At 44.2% G+C, this 25,493-nt stretch overlaps 1 protein-coding gene across 1 annotated transcript in view; it reads left to right on the top strand.

Annotated features, from left to right (window-relative positions):
• The first annotated feature begins 433 nt into the window (after positions 1-433).
• The window catches only part of PTN (pleiotrophin), a 99,848-nt gene continuing 74,788 nt past the window's right edge, over positions 434-25,493 (top strand). Inside the window, exon 1 of the mRNA XM_041751444.1 lies at positions 434-637. The gene's annotated coding sequence lies outside the window, so the exon portion shown is untranslated. The remainder of the gene's footprint in view (positions 638-25,493) is intronic.

The raw sequence follows: 25,493 nt of genomic DNA, 5'->3' as shown, positions 1-25,493 counted from the left end.
CAGGGAGGACTTCGCACACTTGCGATGGCGCAGGTGGGACGCGGCTGACAGCTGATGCACGTGGAGCAGGGTGCAGGGGCGGGTGCCCGCGCGCGGGGTGGGGAGGGGGGAGGAGAGGCTGCCTTGGAAGACGGGGATTTTTCATCTCAAATATGGCTAAAAAAAAAAAAAGTCTGGGGCTCCAAGCGTCTCCTAAATTGCTGTCAGCTGTGCCTCTGGGCGCCCCTGCCTCTCAAGCCGCGGGGCGCGCGCACCTAGAGCGCGGCTCGGCATAAAGTTTGCAGAGGGAACGCGGTGTGCGCCCCCGCCCCACGCGGAGCGGTGGTTGGTCCGGGCCCCGCGGCTCGGGCTGGAACGAGCGTCCCAATCAGCTCGCGAGCCCCGGGCGCGCTCCCTCCCTCGGCCTCCGCGTCCGCGCCCTGCCCGCCGCGCCCCCTCCCCTTCCCCAGTCGCCTTCCGCTCCCTCCCGGCGGCGCGCAGCGGAGGCCGAGGCGGCTCGGGGTCCCCGCCTGGCCGTCCCCCAGCCCCGCAGGGAGCCGCCGAGCGCAGCAGCGGCCGAGCGGGCGCGGCCCCCGGCAGCCCACCGAGCGCCCGGCCTCGCCCCGCGCAACCAGGCGGCCCGAGCGCGCGACGCCGAGTAAGTGGCCGGCGGCGGGGTGGGCGGCCGGGGCGGGGGCGGGGGCGCCTCCGAAGCCCCTGCGCCCCGGGGTCGGCGGAGGCACCGGCCGGGCGTGGGGTGCAGGGTGGCGGTCCGGGGGGCTCAGGGTGCCCGGAGGCGGTGGGTGGGGGCGGCTTTTGTCCCGGCCCGCGAGCATCTGCACCTTGTGCTGCCCGGGGCGGAGGGGCGTCTGGGGCTGCGCGGGGTGGGGGCGCCCCGGGGGCAGCCCCCCGTCCTCTCTCCTGGGCTTGCGGGCTGCGCCCACCGCGCTGGCCCTTGTGGGGATGTAGGGGTCGACGTCGAGAAGCCCTCCCCGGCTGCCGGCCGGCCCGGGAACGGCTCTGCGGGCAGGTGGCCGCGACCGAAGCGTAGAAGGCGCAACTTAAGCCCGTGCGCGCTGCGAACGCCGACTCCGGGGGCCGCCCGCGCTCGAACTTCGGGGCTCGCACGCCTGGAGGTGGGGGGTGGAATGTTCACCGCTAACTTGCCGGATGCCCGGTCGGAGTTGAGGTTTTTCATAGGTTGACCTTTTTTCTTTTTCTTTTTCTTTTTCTTGGTTTTTTTGTTTTGTTTTGTTTTTTGGTTTTTTTTTTTTTTTGAAAAGCGCGGAATGCATTCGACTGCTTCCCTGCTTATCCGACAAAATATACCGCTTGCTCTTGGAGGACGCACATCCTGCCCCTACACACACGCGCGCACACCCCCACACCCCCACACCCCCACACCTGGCTTCTGCGCGGTGAGCCCCCGCGACCCAGGCTAACCGCGGCCGCCAGTGCGTGGGGATGTCCTGGAAAACTAGAGGCCGCGGTGGCTCCGGGGAGAGGAGGAGCGGACCGTGGGGGCGGCGGGGACGTCCCCCCTTCCCCTTCCACCTCGATAGCTCGTTGCTTGAGCAGCTTGAGGCAGGTGGTGTGTGCGTGTGCGTGTGCGTGTTGGAGCGGCGGACCTGGGAGGAGACCGAGGGCCGGCCAAGAAGAGCTTCAGGATCCCCCGCCCCCAAGCCCCTCATGAAGCAATTTCAGGATCCCAGGCCAGCGTCAAGTTGGTGAAACAGGAAAGCCCACTTGGCCCCCTGGGTCACTGGGGATGATGGATGCGTGGAGATCCTCCCGGGTAGTGGTAGTGAAACAAAAGAAGTGTCTCCCAGCCCAGAAGACCAAGCATGGATTTTCCGTCTTCATTAGGTGCCTTTTTAAGTAAATTATTCACCTTAGGGACCAAATCGTTAAAAAAAAAATCACTTTACATTACTTACAAAGTCCAGTTACATTCAGAGGAAATTAGAGTGGGTGTTAGCTCCTTTCCCCTTTTGAGAGGTGAGATACGTTAGATAGATCGGTGATACTTCCTCATTGAAACCAGAGGATGAGACTTTTTAAAATTTTATTCAAAAACAAAACAAAACAAAACAAAAAAACCCCAAACACCCTATGGCTATTATTCTGTGCTTTAAGAAACTTTGGTGCTGTGAGTTCTCCAATTGTGCTTTACATCTTCCGAAGGTGATCTTTTCTCCCCCTGGGAATTTTTTCTTCACCCAGGTGGTGAGGGGGCAGGGAGGAGGAGGGGAGGGGAGAGGGGAGGGAGGAGGACCCCCTTCCTTTAGGACAGTTTTCTTCCCATGAGTGAAACCAGTGAGGGATGCCCACCTGAAGCCTTACAGTAGGCTTACAGTGGGTGCTCTATTTCAGCCTGGTCACTTGTGGATACAACTGCATTGTATTTTTTTCTTTTTTTTTTTTTTAAGATTTATTTATTAGAGCAAGGGTCAGAGGGAGGGAGAGAGAGAGTCATAAGCAGATTCTGCGCTGAGCATGGAGTCCTGTGCAGGGCTTGTTCCCAGGATCCTGAGATCAGGACCCGAACTGAAACCAAGTGGGGTTGCTTAACCAATGGTGCCACACAGGTGCCCTGCGTTGTATTTACAGAAGCCAGAGCTGTGCTAATGCCCAGTTAATGTCCCATTAGTAGATAACTTGTATTACCTGATGTTTAAATGAGGTATCACAGGAGATGAGAAAAATGTAATAGTATATAGAGTAACATATGTACATATTATATAATAATACATAGTTCTGTGGTTTCCTGTATTTGTTGTAATAAATTTGCAAATTTATTGAGAGCTTCAATGCACCTTATTTGGTCTTTACATATAGCAATATGTAGCAGGATGCACATTTTTTTTTAGGCATTTTTCTTTGTAAAAAAAATCAGTGTAGTAAAATCAGTGGCCTTGTTTGAATATCCATGAAACTTGATCATTGGAAATATCCTGAAAGAAATAAGGTCCCCAAATAGTTTAATCACTTTTATCAATAAAATCAATCTTAGAAATGAACTGTTTTAGCTACAAATGCTTTTTTCCCCCTTTGAAGATACTCTTGTTTTCTCATTTAAGTGATCTCTCCCCATGGATTCTGATCCCATTTTCTGATCTGTGGGTTTTTTTTTTTTTAATCACTCTTCAAAATTTTCTCAGGAGACTGAGTTTAGTTGGCTTACTCAAAATGTGGTTACCTAATGGCTAAGGTAGGCCCAGAAGTCGGAATACACCTTAAAGTTCTCCACTCATGCTTTTCTTTTTTTTTTTTTTAAGATTTTTTTTTTTATTATTCATAAGAGACCAGGGAGAGATGCAGAGATGCAGGCAGAGGGAGAAGCAGGCTCCCTGCGGGGAGCCCCACGTGGGACTGGATCCCAGAACCCCCCAGATCACGACCTGAGCCAAAGGCAGATGCTCAATCGCAGAGCCACCCAGGTGTCCCTCCATTCATGCTTTTAGTATTGTGGCATAGGGATATGGAGAGTTGTCCCTACTTCTCTCCTGAAGGTACTGTTCTCATTGAGAGTGCCCAGGGTGACCAGAGCACAAGCATGGTCTACACCTGAGTGCACTGAAGTCTAGTGTAAGGAGCCCCGGGGGAGTCAGGGCTCTCCAACTGTGCTGTTCACTGCTTGGATGCTGAATGGGGCTTCTTCAAAAGGTTAAGGCTGCCGTTCTAATGAATAATCAGAAGAACTTTTGTCTCTTCTTGGCACAATGCCATGCCATTGCTCTGTGGTAAAGTAATATTCAGATATGGATCTTCTCTTTATGAGCTGGGTCGGCTCTTTTCCATCCAGAGCCAACTGGCCTGAGTGGGATTTGGGCCGCAGCCTGCCTTTGGAAAGCTGTTCTTCATTCCTGATGTTTAAGGCCAATTCCACTTTCCATCCATCGAGCCATTTTTCCATGCACTTCTTGCCAGTCTTGTATGTGACAGGGTTCTCAGTGTCATACAATCTTTCTTAGGTTGTAAAATATAACAGGGCTTTTGTTCCGCCCTGGTTTAGTATTTGGTTAAAAAAAAAAAAAGTTAAAATGTCTGCGGTGTAAAAGAGTAGCTATAATGGAACATTTTCAGAGGGCATTATATTTATGTTAACATTGTGGATTTGATTATGTAGATCACATTCACCGCAAATCCCTATTTCTTAAGGGTAGGCAAAGAAGACAGTGAATAGTTGATGCTTGAGGTAGTTTGAGAGATTTTAATTTCTTCTACTGGGATTTGTTTTTTAGCCATTTCTTCACAGTGGATTTAGGTAAACTGACATTTATTTCTTTTTCTTTCTTTTTTTTTTTTTTTGGTAAAGTGACATTAAAAAAAAAATCACCATCATGTATTTCCTAACAGAATTCTTAGAGTCCTAAACATCATCCTTAGGAAAAAAAAAAAAAAAGTCAATTGTTGTATATGAATCTCGAAAGAGGTGAGAGTAACTGACACCGCGCTCTTAATTCTAAGAACTGTGCTTAGTACAACCCAAAATGTCACTTAAAAAATGGCCTGCTGTATTCTTAACCCTTTGTTTCCACTTCTTCCAACTGTAACACTTCCCTGTCCCCTTCCTCTGGCTCTCATTGCTCCCTTCCATTCATCCAATGCCATCATTTCCCATTTAACAAATCCCATGATGTCTTGCCCAATTCCTTTGCCATATCTGTGACGGTGAATATCTGGAAGCATTGCCCATATGTGGGATGCATGGAAGGCTGGGCCTTTGTAGCTGAAATTTTCACATATTTCTCATCCGGTTCACTCAAATCTGTTTTTCAGGCCAATGTGCACTCTATCGACTACCCTGGGTTAGTTCCCTTTTGACTAAGAAGGACCCTAGTTAGGATCATTTCATGCTTTTGTCACTAGGAGAGGCTTGGCTTCATTGTTTCTTAGCGAAGCCTGGATTACTCACTTCCATCTTCCCAGGTCCTGCCTTAACAATGCAAATGTATCTTGCTCCTTTGGCAAGTCAATTTAACCATAATAAATAATTTTTATTATATATGCTAGATGCCTAATGTAATATACTCAAGAAATACAACACATAGTTTCTTTTCTCTAAGGCTTACAGTTTTACAGTTCCATTTGTATATGGAAATGGTGCTAACTTGTGAAATCCTTTATTACAAATTCATTTAAAAGAGATGTCAATGAAAATCCATTTATACTCCCTTCCCATCTCTGGAAAAAAACACATTTTAAGTCACAGGTCATTTCATCAAACAAACGGCTTCCTTTTCCTTAGCATGCAGCAGCCTTGCTTGCCAACACTGCCTTCTTACGATTATCTGATTATATTTTACTGTAACCTCCTTGACCTATTAATTTTTTTCCAACTTCCTTGGACACTCCTCTCAGTACTTTTTTTTTTTTGCATCTTTTCCCTTCAACTTCCAAATGTGGATATTTATTTCCAAATATTCAAGTCTCACCCCCTACCTTTCCACTACCCCCGCCCCCGCCAGATGCTTCAGTATTAATCTTGACTTTGAGTTTCTACTTCACTTTTCATGAGAGAACTTGCAAATCTCTCCATTCTCTATTGAGTTTTGGTGTCACATTCTTAATTTTTTTTAATGAATACTTAAGGGGAGCACAATCCTAGTTGGGGAAGGAGATTGAAATAAAAGATTTTTTGTTACTTTGTTCTTAACCCTAACAGACTTCTGCACATATTGACTATCCCATTATATATCAGGTAGTGTGATAGGGGTTACAAAAATAGGCCTTCACATAGCTTTTGGGCTACTCAGTGTTTGTGTGAATACCATTAAAATTACTACAAGTTAGAGTAAGATGTGTACATGCAAAGTGATTGTACGAGTAAGATGTGTACATACAAAGTACATACAAAGTGACAAAGTGATTTTAAAAAAAATTATGAGAAAAGGAGTTTAACTCAAAAGGCTAAATGGAGAAGGTGATAATATGTATTTCAAACTTATCACTGTGTTTTGGTTACTCTAGTGCCATTTATCTGGAAGAGAAATTGAACTCTTGATTCCTTCGTGCCTTCATTTCACATCAGCCATGCAATACAGCAGGCAGGAAGTGACTGCAAGTGACATCTTAGAATTCACTCGGAGTTATTTAGAGTAAATATAATTTGAAAGATTTGACACATCACCATAGATGTCTCTTCAGGAAAATTTATAGTGGGAGTGAGATGACTGCCCTTCAGGGGAAATCTATGCATGGAGGAGAAGAAAGCAAATCCTCCGATGTCCTCTTTGGAATTTGTAGGAAACTGTAAGGGAGTGGGAGGCACCCAAGGAGGGTTTCCCAGGCAAATCTGCCCTCTAGGTGGAGCTCTCATTCTGCCCTGCTCTTTTCTCCACCTTTACATCAACCCTTCCAAGTGACCTTTAACTCTTGCTTTCTGCAGCAGGGTTGACCCTGGAAGAGCTCATCTTTTCCCAATCATAATTACTCACCATTGTCACGAGCTCAACCCCCCCACACCATGTACCCTTAAAGGTAGGGACTCCCTCCTTCATCTCAAGGACCCTAGAATATCTGGCACTGGATCATTGAAAATGACCAATAATGTCTGGCAAGTGAAAAGAGAAATGACTTTGAAAACCATTTTTTCTGCCTCTCATGCTCTAAAGACCTTGATGGTCTGTCCTCTATACATGATCCCTCTAAACATCACCTGGTGCCAATTTCCTATTTAAATCTGAGCGCCCCCATTCGTAGCTTCCAACCTCTGTAAGAAGCCTCTCCATCTCTCGTTCCAGAGGCCACCTAAGCCTGCCAGTGCTCTGGAATATCTTCTAATCATAGACTCCCTCATCCACTTTATGCCCAAATGTTGCATGGTCTCCGACTCATGGCTACGTCCTTAATAGAGAAATCTGACTTACCTCTTCTTTAACAGACCATAAAAGTCAAAGCTACAAGACTGATCACTTGAAGCCTTCTTTTTCACCATAGCTCCAACGTGGCACTAGAATATGTGCTTTTCAGAACTTTCTACATCTATCTCTCTATATAAAATTTTATACTTAGGCTGAGCAGGGTTTTTAAAAAATTGATGCAGTTAAGCTCCGAGGAGTTAAGATGAGTTAAGTGCCATGCAAGTACTGAAACAAAGGTTTTAAATTCCCAGTTTGTGTGTTTTCTTCTCCTCTATAGTGTAATGCCATTTCTTCCTTTGGCTAATTAATTTTATGTCCCAGTTGCCTCTTATAGCAAACCTAAACTCCAATGTGTGTGTGTGTGTGTGTGTATATATATATTTAGAGAGAGAGAGAGAGAGAGAAAGAGGCCAAATGACCTAGGGTACTGGTTCCTTGTCTTCAATGTTTATCAGAATAACCAGAGCCCTGTCTAAGCCTCCAGATGCCTGGGGCCCATCCCCACAGAATCTGACTTGAGAGGTGGAATCAGGGAGTCTGGACGTGTGACAGGCCACTTGGATGCAGGTGATATGTTAAAAATATTAGCCCTAACACTCCAGTATTTGAGCTCCACGGTCAAGGAACTCAAGGTAGAAACCACAGCTATACTTGCTACTAGCTGTGTGACCATCAGTAGTTATCATGTTTTTTCTTCAATTGCCTTCTGTCTCATTTTAATGAGAGCACTAATACTGTGTAGGATTGACATGAGTATTGATCTAGAAAATGAACATGACGGACTGAACCCAGAGTCTGTGGGGGCGTGTTTGACAAGGATGATGAAGGTGCTAATTATGGTGACGCAGCACCCCACAACACTGTGCTCCCTCACTGCTTTCATTTCTCATGCCCAGTTGGGTTCTCAAACATGCAGACAGAAACTTGGGTGACGCCCCCTCTGCTTGTTGAAATGCTTCTCCTCTCCACACTCTCAGATCATTCTCTGTAAATGCAGCTCCCAAATGCCTTTCCTCTGAAAAGAAACATGCAACATGTGGTCATGCTTAAGGCCTGGGGTCTCCAAATCAGGCTGGGGACCTTGACCTTTCTTGTATGGTCTAGCAGGGCAGTGTGCATTTAGGGCACCCCCGGCCCAAAGAAAGCCATCCTATGGCTGACGCTGGTGAGGCCCACAACCTCGTTCTCCCCTCCCTGACTCCTGCCACCAAGGAGGCATCAGCTCAGAGGAGTTGTCAGGGTTAAGGTGTAGAAGCCCACATTGTTTCCTTGTGGCTCTTCCTGTTATTTGGTATGGGATGGTGCGTACGTCACTGAGTCTCCCGCAGCCTCAGGGTTTCTTTTTAGCTGTCAGATGGCACTGAGGATGGTGATGGTATTACCTGCTTTGCCTTTGGTGATAAAGGTAAACTGTGACAATCCAACATTTATAAATTGTAAACTATTACATTAAATGTGAGTCGTTAGTAATAAAATCAGTGGAGCCAGGTCTGTCTCTTTTCCCAATTTTGCTGCATGTCATTGTCATTTTCTGAGGACTCCTAGAGATTGCTTAAGTTGCTGGAAGGTAAGTTTGGATGAGGTGAGTAGGACGAGAGATGTGTGAAGGGTGTGAAGAAACGAAAATCTGAGTCAGAGTGGGGGGGGGGGCACAACCCAAGAAGACAATCCTAAAAAAAGGCTAAACTAAAATGGTTTTGCATTCTTTTACTAAATATTATATTACAGTTCTTCCTAAGAGTTGTCAAGGAGACACCCAATTTTTCAATCTCTTATTCTCCCTCAATTTAGGTCTTTGCAGCGCTGTGTTTACACTATAGCAGGTGCTTCTCACACCTTCCTGTGTATTTCAGTCCCCTGGGGATCTTGCTAATGCAGATCCTGAGTTAGTGGGCATCAGGCCACTTCTCCCCAGCTCCCCAGGGATAGCAGTGCTGCTGGCCTGGGGACCTGACTTTGAGTAGCCAGCCACCGGAGTTGAGTTGAACAAACCTGAGAGAATGGGAGAGGGATCAGAACTCTCCACGCGTGACATCCATAGCTTCCAACAAACATGGAGAGTCATGGGCAGTAACCCTTTTTGCTGCATGCAAAAGCTGCTCTTCCCCATATTTGCCATCCAAACATTTACAGTGTTTGGTTGTTTATTCAAGAAAATTGCAGTTGCCTTCTGAATTCTGCATCAGCTAAAAACCCTCAGAGTCAGTGCCCCCCTGCCCTGTGGGTACTAGTGTCTCCTTTCCCGGTGCTTTCCCTTGAGAGGGGAGAAGGGATCCAAGCACTGCCTTCTTAATTTGCCTTAAAAGCGACTGAGACTTCATTCTTAATATGAAAAGGATAAAATATAATTTGTTTTCTTTGTGCTAGAATATTCTCCTCTTTAGGTTTTGTGTATATGTCATTCTCTTTGATCATCCCATCCATACCATAATGGAAGTCGAGGAGGTGTCATCCATCTGTGTGACTTCCGAGAAGACTCGGGGCTGCCCGGAGAAGAAGCCAGAGATTTTTGCCTCAGAGCCAGGTTTCAGCAATAAGGAACATATCTCGGTAACATTCTTTGGTAACAGAAAGTCTTCACTCAAGCTAAAACAAATGGAGACCGCACAAAATTTTGAAACAGTGTTTTCATACTTGTTTGCTAATAATACAGACTTTTTGAAACCTGGCCCTGGGGTCCTTGCCCCCAAGAGCAGAGGATCATCCCTGAGGTTTTGACATACAGCAGTCTTCATTTCGGATCATTAGAACCCTGGAGGGATTCCAGTGAGCGTGTGCCAGCTGTCCCTGGGGCATTTCTATGTTAAGCCAGAAGTGGGATCTTTGGCTTAAAAGAAATACCCTGCAGCTTTGGAGACACTTATGCAAGGGTCAATTTTGTTGTCCAAAAAGTAGTTTCCAGAAAAAAAAATGTTGCCTTCTCTGTGCAGTATGTTTCTGTAGGTATGGCCCACGGGGTGTCATTGAGGGAGACTGAACTGCCCCGGGAAGGAAAGCAGGTAGTTTATTAGATTATTTTAACAGGTTTAGGCACTTAACATTTTGAAACAGAAGCCTTTCTTCCTATCCTCTTTTCTTATTTATAGCATACGTTTAATTATTAAGTTCAGTGTCTTTGGCGATATTCAGAATCTCAAAAAGAGCTCCATGCATGTCAAACTTGTGAGAAGGTTGCTTCGCTTTAATCATATGAAATATAATGAAGAGTTTTTACATTATTACATTTGTTATTAGAAAAGCAAATATATACCTGAAGAAACATTATTTTTTTCTCTCACTTTAGAAAACTACACGTTCCTGGTATAAGATGCTCAAATTTTTAAGAACTATAAAGAAGAAAAACTCACTTTAAGTCTTGCTCAAAATGGATACTGCTATTAACACTATGATATACATCTACAGATTTACCAATATAACTTTAAAAAATAGTTGTATGAATGGTTGTAGGTCTTTAAAAAATCAACATTATTAATGCAGGCTATACTTTTAATAGCTTTACACACATTAATGTGCATTCGATTTTACGAAATGGGCCAATTATGGTGGAAATTCAATTTATTTAGCTTGACATGGGGAAATTTGAATCATTAAAAAAGAAAAGCCTAGTAAATTACAATTACAGAGTCTCATAATAAAGTTGGAAGTAGGAAAATGAAAACAAATAAGCATAATCCCTTAAAGCAAACAAAAAAATCTTCGTCTCAGCGAAGGATGTACTGTTGAGCCAGGAACAAGTAATCCCATGGAACTTAGTGTGTGCCAATGAAAGGTCAAGCTCAGTAAACAGTATCTTCCATTCTTACCCTTGAGGACCTTTCCAGATACATAAGGGGAGGGGGTTAGGGTTTCCCCAGGGGAGCTACAGCTGTCAGATCCTGCCTTGGTCCCATCTAACCCCTGTAGCAGCTCCCAGGAGGCTAGGGGACCTCTGGGCTGTTCTGGGGCCCAGAGGCTGGGCCCAAAGCACTGCAGGAGGTCAACCTGCCCAGCAGCAAACATTTTGATGTGTCCATGGCTCTTTGATGCGTTGGCACCCAACGGAGAGTTGTTTATTTGCTCTGTTGCTATTTGGAAGGTCTAATGCACAGATCGGCTGTAGTTGAAAGTGAGTCAGATCAAATTTGCGTTTGACAACCCGCATTCCTGATTGGAGAGGACATGCGGTACTTAAATGCTTTGATTGTCCATGCCAGTATTGGGATTCCCACCAACTTGAGCCTGAAATGATTTTTAGCCTTTTCAAATAGCGGTTTTAGTCTGACAGGGATCACAGAGTTTGCCCCCTGATACGTGATATCTGGGGATTTGAAGATGTATTTCAAGGCTGTCATAAATGAATTTGGTTTGGAGAGATAGATCAAAAGCAATGTGGCAGGAGTAAGTGGGTAGAGGTGGATTTCTAACCAGTTTCTCTCAAAATTGATCTGCAGTTCCAAAAAGCAGCCTAACTCAGGGGTTCTACTGCCTCATCCAGTGATGTTCTCTTGCAAGATGTTAAAATGAGGGCAGTTAACTTCAAAGGCAGCAGATCCAACAGACAAAAGAAATGCAAGTGGACTTGGTCTGAGACCTTAGAGAAAACATCCCCAAACCTGAGAGTCGGAAGCCCTGTACTTGGGGAGAGGAACTTGGGGCCTCCCAGAAAATTCTGTTAGATGGAACTGAGGTTTCCTTCACAGCAGAGGAACCACTGGACCCACTGGCTCTGGTGGGATTTGTTAGGAGACTCCTCTGGGCTGGGTTGGTCTTGTTTGCTTTTCAATTCCCTGAGCTCTAGATGCCTCTTGGTATAATGACACCATGCAGTCAGTCTGGCTCCGTGGAGCAAGCTTGTCCCCTCCTTGTTCTTAGAGGAAGCTTTGGAAGACAGAACAGTAGCAGCTCTTCCAGTGCCTTAAATAGGGCCTAAGCAATATTGGATGCAAGACCATGAGGGGAGACTATTTGGTCTAGTTGGCCGGAGCCAACTCTTCCGTAAAGGTGCACATCCTCTAACCAACTGTCTTCTCCACCCTTGATGGGGGGGAGGGTCATGAAAGGGGCTCAAGGAGGAGACAGAGAGGCTCCCTTTCCTGCGCTGGAGCACAACAGATCCTCCAGGCCCAGGGCTTAGCTGCACACATACCAGTGAGCCTCGCCTGGTGAGTTTTGTCCCTTGCCTTCCACTTACCAGCTGTAGCATGCAATGTTGTTTAAATCAGAAAAAGTTTAGGCTTGGTCCTTTCTATTAAAAAGTCCAATTTTATCTTGAACAAATTATTATCCCCTTGTCTTCTCCCTACCTCCAACTGACTGACATCTTCCTTATCTGGTTTCCAAGTCCATGCCAAGGTGTGGCTAGGTTTATTATCATCCATTAGAACTTGAGCAACGTTTGAAAACCAGTACAGAATAAGGGGAAGGTGTAACTACTCTTCTTACTGCGATTTTAATGTATCTTTGGTGAAGAAGCTCAACATAAGTATTAGAGGCTGTTTTTCTCAAAAGGGAATGGATTTCATTGCTTAGCCAGTGTGATAAGGGATGGCTTATCTCTACTCTTGGTGCAATTTAAGCAAAATCACACTCTGTCCCTTGAAAGTGTTAAATATTTGTATCTGTTATGACTCATAATGCTGCAGTGAGATCAGGGAACCCGTTAGACCTGCAGAGAGGCCAGGAACCTCTGCATTGGAAGAGGCGACGAACATGGCAGTGAAGTGCAGACCAACTAGTAAGGCCTTAAGGAGCAAGTAACAACATTCTCCCAGAGGGTACAGATGGAGAAACTCTGACTGAGACTGTGGCTCATCAGGTAAGTTTGACTTTGACTGAATTAAGGAAGAATAAATACCCAGTGAGGAACACCGTATCAATTGAGGGATACTTGAGGAACATACTAGAAAGGATAAGACATAGCAAATATTGACCGGTGTTTCTTGAAGCATATCTGCGGATCTTATGACCTATCCCTCAAGATAACATCTAATACTATTTCCATTTGTAGACCTCTGCGTGAAGATGCTTCCATTTTTTTAAACCTTTTATTTATTATTTATTAGAGCATGCATGCGTAGTTTGGGGGGGGCGGGGGTGCTGAACAGAAGGAGAGAGAGATCCCAAGCAGACTCCCTGCTGAGCATGGACCCTGATGCGGAGCTTCATCTTAAGACCCTGAGATCATGACCTGAGCTGAAATCAAGAGTCAGGCGCTTAACCGACTGAGCCACCCAGACACCCTGAAGATGCTTCAATTGTTAAATCATTTTGTGTTTTTGATCCTTTGTGTTTAAAGGAAATCATTGTATTAATTCTGAGCTTCAGTGGCCATGTGTCTTGTCACTGAATCTCATCGTTCTAAACTCTGTTGCTGGGTAATCCTTTCTAGTTCTTTCTGTCTATCACTGCCCATCAAGCAACTGGTACAGAGCAGGACTCAATTCACATTTGTTGCTGCATAGAATTAGAGTAACATTTTACCTAGTTTCTTCTCTTCCCCTCCATCCCTACTGCCCTGTCTCCACCAACCCTGGCAAGATTTAATATTACTTGGCTGCCGTAGCACGAACTGTGACCTGAGAAATTGTTTCTCTTGGCATCTCCAGTTTTTCTTTTCTGCTCAATCCTTCATACTCACGGATATTTCTTCTATCGATGTTCAGGCACACAGGGGCCTGCCTTCTGCTGTTATATGAAGACATCTTGTATCCAAGTGTCACACTGGCCATTGGCATCCCTCACTTCCCTTGATGTGCTGTGGGGACACATGGCAATCAGTCAAGTTCAGGACCTGCCAGCACCGCAGAGGTGCTGTTTCTAGGAACTTCTAGGGCCAGACTTTGTCCCTTATCAGTAACTTCTAGAAGCTGCAGACCTAGCTGGCTTTCTTGTGTGATTTCCTCCCCTTTTTTCCTTTCTGAGCACCATCCACCAACTCGAATAATAATATCTGATGTTTATTGGATGCTTTCTATGTGTTGAGTACAGTGCTAGAACTTTACGTTCAGTTCCAGATTAAATGCTCCTAACAACCATGTGGGAGAGAGATTATTTTCCTTCTTAGTTTCAAAATGAGGAAATGGAGGCTCAGAATGGTTAGGTAACTTGTCCCAGATCACCAGCTAGTGAGAGGGAGAATTAAGATCGTGGTCCAAATACTTCTGACCACAAACTCTTAATCGGCATGATCTCCCACTTCCATCCCCTGTTCCATGACAGGGATCCCATGAGTATCTGAAGAGGCTCGGGTTCAATATTCCCTTCTTTCCCCTAGCCAGGACCCAGAAATAAGGTCTCATACCATGTAATTTATTTCTACCTCCCTCTGATCAAGAAAGTACCCTCCCTTGGACAAAGAATACTGTCATTAGGCTCGGCCTCTTTGGCTGCATCTGATTGTGTATTGGTTCATTTTCCATTGTTCTCCTCAATCATCACTTTGGCCTGGTGGTTCATCAGGCTTGCTCGTGCTGAGGGGAGGAGACAGAGGAACATGGGCTGGAGAATGTCCGGGAGATGCTTTGTCCGTGCCTGCGGCCTGCTATCACCTGACTAAATTGTTTATTGGATTGCTGTGTTCCAGCCCCGGGGGAGGCCACAATGCCATGTTTGTGTATGAGAGGCTCTGGCTTTGATTAGCAGCTAGCTCCAGTGCAGCTGAACATACAATAGGGACCAAAGGATGGGGGAAAAAATCCTGCTACAGTTTCCCATTGGAAAGCATTCCCTGTCAAGCTTGGACCTCCAGCAGTGGGGCCCAGATGGACAGAGGCTGGGAAAGGTTAGGCGATGGGTTCTCCATGCTCTGCCACCCCACTGCTTGGGGTGAAGTCACTCCTTTACGTGGAGTGTTGAGCCATCTGCGTCTAGATGTCTTTCACGATTTAAGGTCTGAGATTGGTATTGATGTGGTTTGACGGGAGGCAAAGCCTGGAAGGATGAAGGGCATGAAAGAGCCCCACTATTACAAGGGATGGGGTAAAAACATGGGAAGGATGGACCCATCCTAAAGGGCTGGTCACACTATACCAAAAAATAAAAGTCATTACCTTGGTTGTGTGGACGAGGTAAGAATAACTGTGACTGTAATTTTATCAATGATAGAAATGGGAAGGTTTTATTCCATAATAGAGACAGAGTTAGTGATTTTGTAACAGACAAACTCATAATAGAATTTTATTCTCATGAAATGAGGTTTTCTGTTGTAAGCACCCTATCCATTGGTCGCTGAATAATAAGATATCAGCCCAAGTTACAGACCCCCTGTAAATCCTTAGAGGAGTATTTAATTGGGTGAGCATTTTTAGCCAGTAGAATATTTGCCTGAGATATTGTGCGTGTTACAGAAGGACCCCATTCATTCTCTTAGCCTGTAGGTACCTTACCTGGGTCCCCCTGAGAGGGACAAAGGAGACTTGTAGTTAGAAAACTATACAGTCTAGAGCATGGTGAATTGGCAAAAGGATGGTTCTATCAAGTTACCGAGAGGAAGAAGGCATTCTGGTCTGGAGCAGCCAAGGGGAGGGCGGGCAGAGCTGCATGAGGAAGTAGGGTTTGCAAAGATGGAGTGCTGCTATGTGTGGGAGAAGGGCAAGGAGTAAGCATTCCAGGTGAGGGGTGAAGAAGCGGACAGCCAAAGAGATGACAAAATTGAGATTTGGGGGACCGATTGCAGATGGGCCTGATTCGTGCACACAGTAGGTGGCCGGAGAACCAAAGTGAGGAACAGAAAAAAGCATAGGGCCACAAGAGCAAGACCCCTGAAGGCGAGCCAACGTGCTTGAATTCCACTGTGTTAGACAGTGGGGAATCACTGATGGTCCCCACAAGTAAGTAAGGGGAAAAAAAGTGATAGAGAAGAAGAAAGATTATTTTTAGAAGAGTGGTAGATTATAGGTGGAGAGAATCAGGTTTTAAAAAGTAATCCTCGGGATCCCTGGGTGGCGCAGCGGTTTGGCGCCTGCCTTTGGCCCAGGGCGCGATCCTGGAGACCCGGGATCGAATCCCACATCGGGCTCCGGGTGCATGGAGCCTGCTTCTCCCTCCGCCTGTGTCTCTGCCTCTCTCTCTCTCTCTGTGACTATCATAAATAAATAAAAAAAAAATTAAAAAAAAAATTAAAAAGTAATCCTCGGGATCCCTGGGTGGCGCAGCGGTTTGGCGCCTGCCTTTGGCCCAGGGCGCGATCCTGGAGACCCGGGATCGAATCCCACATCGGGCTCCGGGTGCATGGAGCCTGCTTCTCCCTCTGCCTGTGTCTCTGCCTCTCTCTCTCTCTCTCTGTGACTATCATAAGTAAATAAAAATTAAAAAAAAAATTTAAAAAGTAATCCTCTGGGTACTGGCCTTCCTCCTCAAACCTTTGATCTTTTCACATTCTAGAAATCCTGTTCACACTTCAGCGCTTGGCTTAAATACCATCTCTGTGAAAATGGTCTTCATTCCTCCAGTCGAAATGAATCCTCCTTTTCCTGTTCCACAATTTTCTATGATTTCTCTTCTAGTTTTCATTCGTTCATTCAAAAATATGGAGTGAACACACAGTGTGCTGAGCTCTCTGCTAGGAATGCAGAGATGAATACGACCCCATCTCTGTCTTCACATCCCACAGTCTGGTTGGGGGTAGACCCGTACATCAATGTAACGCCCAGGCAATGATCTAGATAGGTATTTCTGAAAATCCACAAGAGAGACCCCTAATTCAGCTGGAGGTGGAGTCAAAGCAGGCTTCCAGGAAGTCATGTCTCCTGACTTGTGTTTTAATCTTGAAGAAGACCAGGGAGAAAGGAGGGAGGCATTCTAGGTAGATACAGTAGTGCAAATCCTGATTTTATTCTTGTCTTGAACAGTGATTTGAAATGATTGTCTATTCCTTATGTGTGGAGCCCTTTGCCCCGGTACTTGGGCACCATAACTGAATGAATGAATTTCTAATGCCTTGGTGTATCTAAGTACTTGAGAGGGATCCTTTCTGGAGATACTAAGAAGGAAAAGAAAAGCCATCTGAAGTCTAGAGGTTAGGATGTAGGGTGAGTATATTTAAAAGGTGATTGGAAAAATGGGATGTTGAAGCTGACCCAGTTTGGGAGAATTCTGGTGCCGTGGATAGAAAGAAGACATCTGGAGAAAGAGCTGATTTGGGGGAAGAGGTGGATGTCCTGGGTCTGAAGAAGTTGTGGCAAGATGAGATTCCCTCAGACCTGAGCATAAGCAGGACCCACACATCCCATATCTCTCTGAATTTTGTGGGCACCCTCAGTGCCTGGAGAGGCCGTATGATGAGTGTGAGCTCCAGGCATGTCACATGGGTCAGTGGTAACCAGGCTCCTTCCTGTACCTTCTTCTGCCCCAGCAGATCTTGCAACATCCTATAGCTACAATGAGGTAAGACCACATTAACAGTTTTATTTTCTGAGTAATATTTTTGATGACTCTGCTCCTCGCTTTGAATTTCCCTTGGATGTGTCGGCCTTTGAAAAAGCTCTGTAATCAGGTCTAGGCATTTCATATGGAATGGCTTGAAGCCACATCTTCTACCAGAGATCATTTGTTAGCCAAGACCCTTCTGTAATTTGAGGAACCACATTTGAGATGAGCACCGATCACTCACACCGAGGTGCCCGCTCTTCCCCTGAAGCTGCTCATTTTCCTTCCCTCAAGTGAATGATCTCGTGCCAGTCATGGGCAGGGTCATCCCTTGTGCAGCCAGTGGAAGAAAGTAGTTATTCATGATGAGCAACACCACAGTAACTGGGAAAGCCAGACTGTTATGGCTCACCAAACTTTGAGGAAAATACATGGAGAAAAACTAGAGCTGGGCCCTCAAAGGCAGAAAGCTTCTCGTGTTCTTTGTTGGAAGGGCTCCTGTCTGGGGAGAACGTTTTGTACCATGATGGCTTCTTTGCTATCCACAGTCAGCACCTCTTCCTCCACGTATCCTGCTGGGATATGAACACTCTCCTTTCTGGCATTTCTTTATCCAACCCCAGGGGTCGTCTTTGCACCCGAGGGCAGAGTGGAGGTAAATGGATCATTTTTTCATTTTTCTGCTTTAAAAATTATTTTTCAGCTTTGCTAAAAAACAGGAAAGCTCAGGAAGAAGTCACAACTGTCTGGTTTCCAATCCAATTGGAGTCTGAAGAGTCAGGAAATGTCCTGGCGATAGAGATTAGACAAGATATTTTCTAAGAAAGCCATTTAGCCATGCATATATTATCCTTAAAAATACTCCAGATTATGGGGCACCCGGGTGGCTCAGTGGTTGAGCATCTGCCTTTGGCTCAGGGTGTGATCCTGGGGTCTTGGGATCGGGTCCCACGTCGGGCTCCCTGCATGGAGCCTGCTTCTCCCTCAGCCTGTGTCTCTGTCTCTCATGAATAGATAAAATCTTCAAAAAATTTTTTTTTCCAGATTAGAGGTTAGTCTGCAGATCCTGGTCCAAGTAATCTGGGGCTTCTGAGGGTGAAATCATGTGATTTCACAGAGATTTTCCCTCCTTTGATTCCTTTGACCAGTCAGTAAGCTTCTGTCAGGATGAGCTATTATAATTCAATTCAGAATCTTTTATTTGCAGATAATCTCACTCGATTTAAAAAAATTCTCTTCTCTATTGAAGCTTCTCTGTAATGAAACTAACAACAAATATATAGGTAATACGTTATCCTTTGCAATTTTCTTTCATAGTTCCTAACTCCTTTTGTCCTCAGAACAGTTGTATGAGGTCAGATTTAATATTTTTACTTCTTGGGATGCCAGGGTGGCTCAGTGGGATAAGCATCTAATTCATGCTTTCAGCTCAGGTCATGATCTCAGGATCATGAGATCAAGCCCTGAGTTGGGCTCCATGCTCATTGTGGAATCTGCTTGAGGTTCTCTTTCTCAGTTGGCCTCTCTCCTACTTGATCTCTCTCTCTTTCAAAATAAACAAAATACTTAAAAAATATTTTTACCTCTTATACAGATGAAGAAAAAGAGGGTCTAGGAAGGGAAAGACTTGTCTAGAGTTTCTCTAAAAAGGCAGATTGGAGTTCTCTCATCCCCCTCATCCCCCTCAGAATTGGGATAGTTTTCATAATCTGTGGAAGTATTTGTTAAAAAAAAAAAAAAGAATTCAAAGACAGCTGGTATTCTGTTCTTTCCTGTGTATAGATTCTTTGGCTTACAACATTGGCTTGCCCAATGTTTCTTGAAGAACAGTTCACCTGCATTTGAATCTCACAGGGTTGTAATCTGAAAGCGCCTCATCCTTCACCTGTGAAGTCAGAAACTTTAGGTGAGGGATTAGGAAAAGCAATTTTGAGCCAGGCCATTTCATACTCAGTAAAATTTGAGAAATTGTGTGTGTGTGTGTGTGTGTGTGTGTGTGTGTGTGATATTTTCACCATATGTCTATTGAGAATAAGGTCTATTATGATGCTGGCTGTCTTCCAGAAATTATTGGAAATAGATTCTAGGTTCTAGACCAGACTCTAAGAATTGGCTAACTTCATATTTTAATTAAATCATTTGAATTTTGCAGGCTTTCATGTCCTTAATTGTAAAATAAGGGACCTCAACTAAAAGATCACTAAGATACCCTTAAGTGGTTGGAATCAGCATCTATGCTCTTACCAAACTTTGGTTCGCAAGACTTTCCTCTCTCCCCATGGAATAGCCTTCTGACTATGTTTAAGTCTGTGGTTCTTAAATTGGCGTTCCTCATCTGCAGCATCAGGTTCACTTGGGAACTTGCTAAAAAGGCCCATTCTCAGGTACCACCTCAAACCTACTGACTCAGAAACTCTAGGTCAGCATGCTGTGTTTTAATAAACCCTCCAGTGATTATAATACATGATCAAGTTAAAGAATGATGTGTGTAGGCATTTCTGATCCTGGCCAGTACATGCAAATCACTTGCTCTATAATTACATTTTGTTTTCCTGGAGCTGGGCTGTGACTATATGCTGCTGTCTGTTTCTCAGGGAAAGACATTTAAAAAAGTATAATCTGTTTATAATCCATGACTTTTGAGGGTAAAAACCCAATTTCCTGTGTTTCTAAAGTAGTTTCTCCCATACATAGAGGTATTTAGAGGTCATAGGAAACCTTGGCAGAGGAATGAAATTTTCAATTATGGGCATTTTTTTTACCTTGCATGGTTCCAATATGCATGAATTTTGGTTTCTACAGTTTACTTAACCCTATTACCCCAATAGCATGGTTTAAATTTTAGTATATTAACCATAAGTAAGTATACACAGTACAGATTTCACCCCAGTTAGTAAGTAACAGATTTGCTTTCCAATTGGTGACCAGTCGCATCACTTCTTTGGTCATTGGTCCAGATTTGTCCGTCACCTTGCATCTGTCATTCATGTTATGCAAGGACAGCAAAGAAGGTAGTCCTCTTACTTCCTTGTCTCCCAGTATAAACTCACATGACAGTTTTTCAAAAATGGATAACTAAAGGGAAATTGGCCAACAAAGTTGAAAATGTGGGCAAGGAATGAGAAGTGATTTACTACTGGGAGTGAAATTGAAATGACATCCAAATGGACATAAGAAATAATGAGAGGCAGGAACATGGACACACTGCCCTTTGAGAGACAGCACGAATGCAGCCAGACGTTTGGTGAACACCAACTTGATATAAACGAGGAAGACAGATAAGACAAAGGAGATGAAAATGTGCCAAAGTGATTGACGCTGGCCAAAACCTCACTTGAATAGAATTCTTGAGTGTATGCTAAGACTTGAAAACTTGAAGAATGAAAGAGTAAAATAATCTTAGCCTAGAAAGGCATAGAAATTTGCCAAGGCATAGAAAAGATGCTTGCTCAGTATTGTGACTTACACAATGGGAGAAAGAAAGCAAGCTCTTCAGAGGATTCTGGATAAGTATTTTACAAAAACAATGATGAGACACACACAAAAAATTTCCTTTTTAAAAAATCTCAGTATTACTAGCATTGTACATGACAGTATGCTGTTAGCTTTGCCATATTTTTATTTCCCTATAGGTTTTTAATGATTTGGTGAAAATTTTCAAAGTTTAAGGAACAGTCATACTTTTTCCTAATGATTATCAAGCCTGCTTTCCATGGTTTCAGTCTGCATGACCATTTTTATGTCAGCACTACTGGGCAAAGCCATGACTATCTGCATATGTCTGTGTATGCATCACTTCCAAACAATAACGATGAGGTTTTGCATTTCATATTTGTAAAATAGAAGAGAGGTCACCACCTGAAAACAGCCATCCATTTATTTGCTTCTCAAATATTTATAGGATGCTCACATACTCTTCTTCTAAGCCTTGGAAACCAGGGGTGAAAAGATATGGAATGCCTGCTTCTACTGGAAGCTTTCATTCTGGACAAATGAACCAAATAAGCAGATGCAATTTTGGTTCGTGTTGAAGTTAGGAAGAAAATCAAAGAGGGGAATGAGACGCATTATGAAGGTGCCTGTGCCAGGCAAGGATGGTTGTCAAGAAAAGCCTATTTAGGGACACCTGGGTGGCTCAGCAGTTAAGCGTCTGCCTTCAGCTTAGGGTGTGATTCTGGAGTCCCAGGATCGAGTCCCACATTGGGCTCCTGGCATGGAGCCTGCTTCTCCCTCTGCCTGTGTCTCTGCCTCTCTCTCTCTCTCTCTCTCTCATAAATAAATAAAAAAATTTTTAAAAGCCTATTTAGTTTCCACCACATGCTGTCCCTGGGTGGGGATAAAACCACAGTTATATTTTATCTCCCTCATTTTCAATGACTAAATCCAAACTTCTTATTCTGTAAACTGCAGTATAGTATCTTTATGAAAATCAAAGTTATTAATAGTAAATATTTTGTTTTACTTATCCTAGTCATGTATGGCCTCTTTTAAGTAAAACAAACTGAATAAGAAATCTATAAATATGAAACTATGTGAAACTTAGAACTAGGAAACCTTAAAACTAGGAAACTATGAAAATTTTTTCTTGCACAGTTTAAGCATTAAACAATATTTTAATTTTGCTGGTTACCTAAATTTAAATTTGGGATACTATGTTTGAATTCCAAAGGCCGCATCTATACTTCAACTGAGAAACATATTAAATAGTGTTTGGACAAGAAGAGGAAACCATATTCTGATGTCCATAAAAAAAAAACAAAACCTTCAGTTGAAGCTGGTACTAGTCAGTATCTAGGAAAGATAATATTGTTATAGATTATAAATTCACATATTTAATCTTTTATCACCTGTCACCTAAGAACTTGGCATCAGTGATAAAACATTATTGCTGATAAGCGAGATCTTGCGACTATTGCCATCTAAGTATGTTTATAGAGAATCTATATAGTGAGATAAACTATATTGAAAGTATATAATGTACACAAACATATTTTTTTCATATTCTAGAGAGAAAGAGAAATCTGTATAAAAAATCTATAGGACAGTATTTGGTTAAAAACTCTTTTGAAGGGATCCCTGGGTGGCGCAGCGGTTTGGCGCCTGCCTTTGGCCCGGGGCGCGATCCCGGAGACCCGGGATCGAATCCCACGTCAGGCTCCCGGTGCATGGAGCCTGCTTCTCCCTCTGCTTGTGTCTCTGCCTCTCTCTCTCTGTGTGACTATCATAAATAAATAAAAATTTAAAAAAAAACAAAAACAAAAACAAAAAAAAACTCTTTTGAAGCCAAACCGAAATTCAAACCATATTTGGATTAAAGGGTTTTCTTTTGACGAAACAAACATGTCTCTGATTTTTAGCCAAGCTGTGAGCAGGTATAAAGCCTGCCCTGAAGCCAGTTGGATAAGTAGTATGAACCCTGGACTCGGGCGAGGGGAGAGCGTAAGTGGGGAGCATTTCTGCTGCTGAGCTGTGCACGTACCCTATAAGTCAGCATCACCTAGAGCATGGAAACTTGGTTGGCAAAAGCAAGGGAGGCCTACCAGCTGTTGAATTGTTTCCTTAACTGTCCATTAGCTTGGGTGCTTTCAACATCTGTGGACTCAAAGTGCATTGCTGAATACTCATTACAGAGCCACAGCACATACACTTCACCTCAAAGCTTACTTTGAGTCTGGGGCGGGGGGGTGGGGGGGTGGGGCCAGAAGTTCAGGCACAGAGAGTTCTCCCAATCTCAGCTTGCTCTGTAGGATGAATAGCTACATCAAGACCTCCAAAGAGGACTAACAAGGCCTCCTGTGGGGCAAGATGGCCATAGGTCTGAAGGACCAGAGAAGCCAGGGTGCTGGTTTGCATATTGCAGCTAGGAATAAAATTCGATTGACAAGCTCCTGTTGGGAAAGTGAGAGAAAGTGTATAACGCAAACTTGAAAAAAACCCCACCACATTCGAAAAGTTTGCTAATTTTTCTCTATTCAGTATCCAGCATTATATTTCTTTCTGTAAGACTCCTTAATGGTGTGTGAGCTCTTTATCCTCTTTAAACATCTTCTAGAGAAATCCCCCCACTTTCCTGCTCTACTGCAGCTTTAAGTCTGAGAAGGAGCGAGCATGTTCATAATCTTTATAATAAATACATATTTATTAATGCAGAGACAGATATTAAACTCTAAGAGAAAAACAGTGTGAAATTTCCTAGAAGTGTGAAATGATCCCATTGATAATTGAGCAGAGCAGATAGGATATTTAGGACATGCAGTCCATATTTTTGACTTGACACTAAAATGTTCAAGAAAGATTTTATGTGCCAGGGTGTGGCTCTTCATTTTCTATCAGGCAAGTGAGTGAGCACGAGGAAGGGTGTTGAGGTGCGTGGTTGAATGGCAGTGAATGATGAGTAGAAAAAGAAAATATAGGACTATTTTATTCCTCCAAGGCATGAAATAATGATAAGAATAAAATTGAGGATGCTCAAAAGTTGTCATTTAAATATGAATATATATGTCTGTGTCTTCCAAGCAGGCAAGCACACATCGAGCATACATAGAGTGTGCAAGGGCATTTCAGAGCTGAAGAGAGGGAGGGATTTGTTTTCTGCCACTTAGAGTGTCATGGGCACATGGACATGTGGATTTTTTAGTTGGTGGAACGTATATTTAAGGGGCATTTCAAGGAAGCCAGGTGCATTGAGTACAGATTGGAAAAATGGCCCAGACCATTTTAACAGTGTCTTTGACCTTTCAATGTCACTGAAGTCCTAACCCTGTGTATAGAAAAATACAATGTCACTGAGTCCTGGGAAACCTGGAGAGGGTGGAGAACAGGCCACATGCCCTCACTGCTTGCATCAGTGTAGCACAGGCCCTGTGCTCAGCCTCTGGGGCCTGCAGGCTTGACGGCTTGGTGTCTTCCTCCACTGTGCAGGTTTGAATACCCTTTATGGACGCCAAGAGGACAGTCTGAGATCTCAGATTCTGATAAAATGACAAAAAAAAAAAAAAACACAAAACTCTACAGGGGAGGCGTCCTGAGTTTTCCATTTCAATGACTACAGAGGAAGCTGAACAGCTCAAAAAAGAGCTGTGAGCTGTTTGAGGAGGGCCACTGCTGTCTTGGTGAAATGACGAAGAGCTATTTGCTTTCAGCCCCTTGGGGTGCCTTCTTCAATGTCAATTTTTAAAGAAGGTGCTCAAAAAAGAGCTCTCAGGTAATGGGTATTCAAGTGAGGCCCTCTTTAGAGGTTGAAGCTTGCAAAGAAATGGAAGGGAGGAAAGCTAACCTTCATGACATCTTCTAACATTTTTTGAGCCAGGAAGGCAGATAAATCCTTTGTTATGTGTAGGACTTCAGTGAATCCTCACGATAGTTCTGTAAGGTGGGAATCAGTTCATCCCATTTTACAGATGAGAAAATTAAGGCTGAGAGCCGGTAAAGTGCTCTTTGGGTAAGTAGGTGAGGCTTGATGGCAAGTGTGTGCATTGGTCTGGACCACAGGTTGTCAGCAGTCCTACAGTACCTGTACCGTACGTAGCTTAGATAATAGTGGGGGGAGCTGATAGATACATGGAGCAGAAAAATCTCCCTTTAGTGATGTAAAAAGAAAGATACAAATGACACTAGTCATGAAAGTGCCCAAGAGCAGGGGCACCTGGGTGGCTCAGTGCTTGAGCATCTGCCTTCGGGTCAGGTCGTGATCCCAGGGTCCCGGGATCGAGTCCCACATCGGGCTCCCTGCAGGGAGCCTGCTTCTCCCTCTGCCTGGGTCTCTGCCTCTCTTTCTCTCTGTGTCCCTCATGAATAAATACATAAAAATCTTAGAAAAAAGAAAGTGCCAAATAACAACAAATGGGTGCTGGTGGAGGCAAGTTAGTTCTAAGCATTGAATGCTATGCCTCTGCCTTCACGTACCTTAATTCACCCGAGGTGTTATTATCCCATTTCATCAATACAGAAAATGAGGTCTCAGGAAGGGCAGGTCAGTTTCTCAGTCATCAGCCAGTATTTGATGAAGGCTCTCTTTGAACTCTGGTTGTCTGACTCCAGAGTCCACCCTCCGCTTCCAGCCTCATGGCGACTGAAAGTGAGTACCCTGAAAGGTGGAAGAGGAGCAGCAAGGGTGCCATCCAGCAATGCCTGTAGCCATTTGTTCATTCACTTACTCATTCCGAGTGCCCACATCTGTGTGTCGGGTGTCTGGAAAGGAATCCAAAGTTAAATGAAGCATAGAGCCTACCATTTGTGGTCTTAAAAATATACATGATGGGGCTGCAGTATATAAAAATGAATATTTAATGTGGAGTCACATGG

The sequence above is a fragment of the Vulpes lagopus genome, chromosome 4 (assembly GCF_018345385.1).
Source record: "Vulpes lagopus strain Blue_001 chromosome 4, ASM1834538v1, whole genome shotgun sequence".
NCBI lineage: Eukaryota > Metazoa > Chordata > Mammalia > Carnivora > Canidae > Vulpes > Vulpes lagopus.
This window is presented reverse-complemented; position numbering and strand designations above follow the sequence as displayed.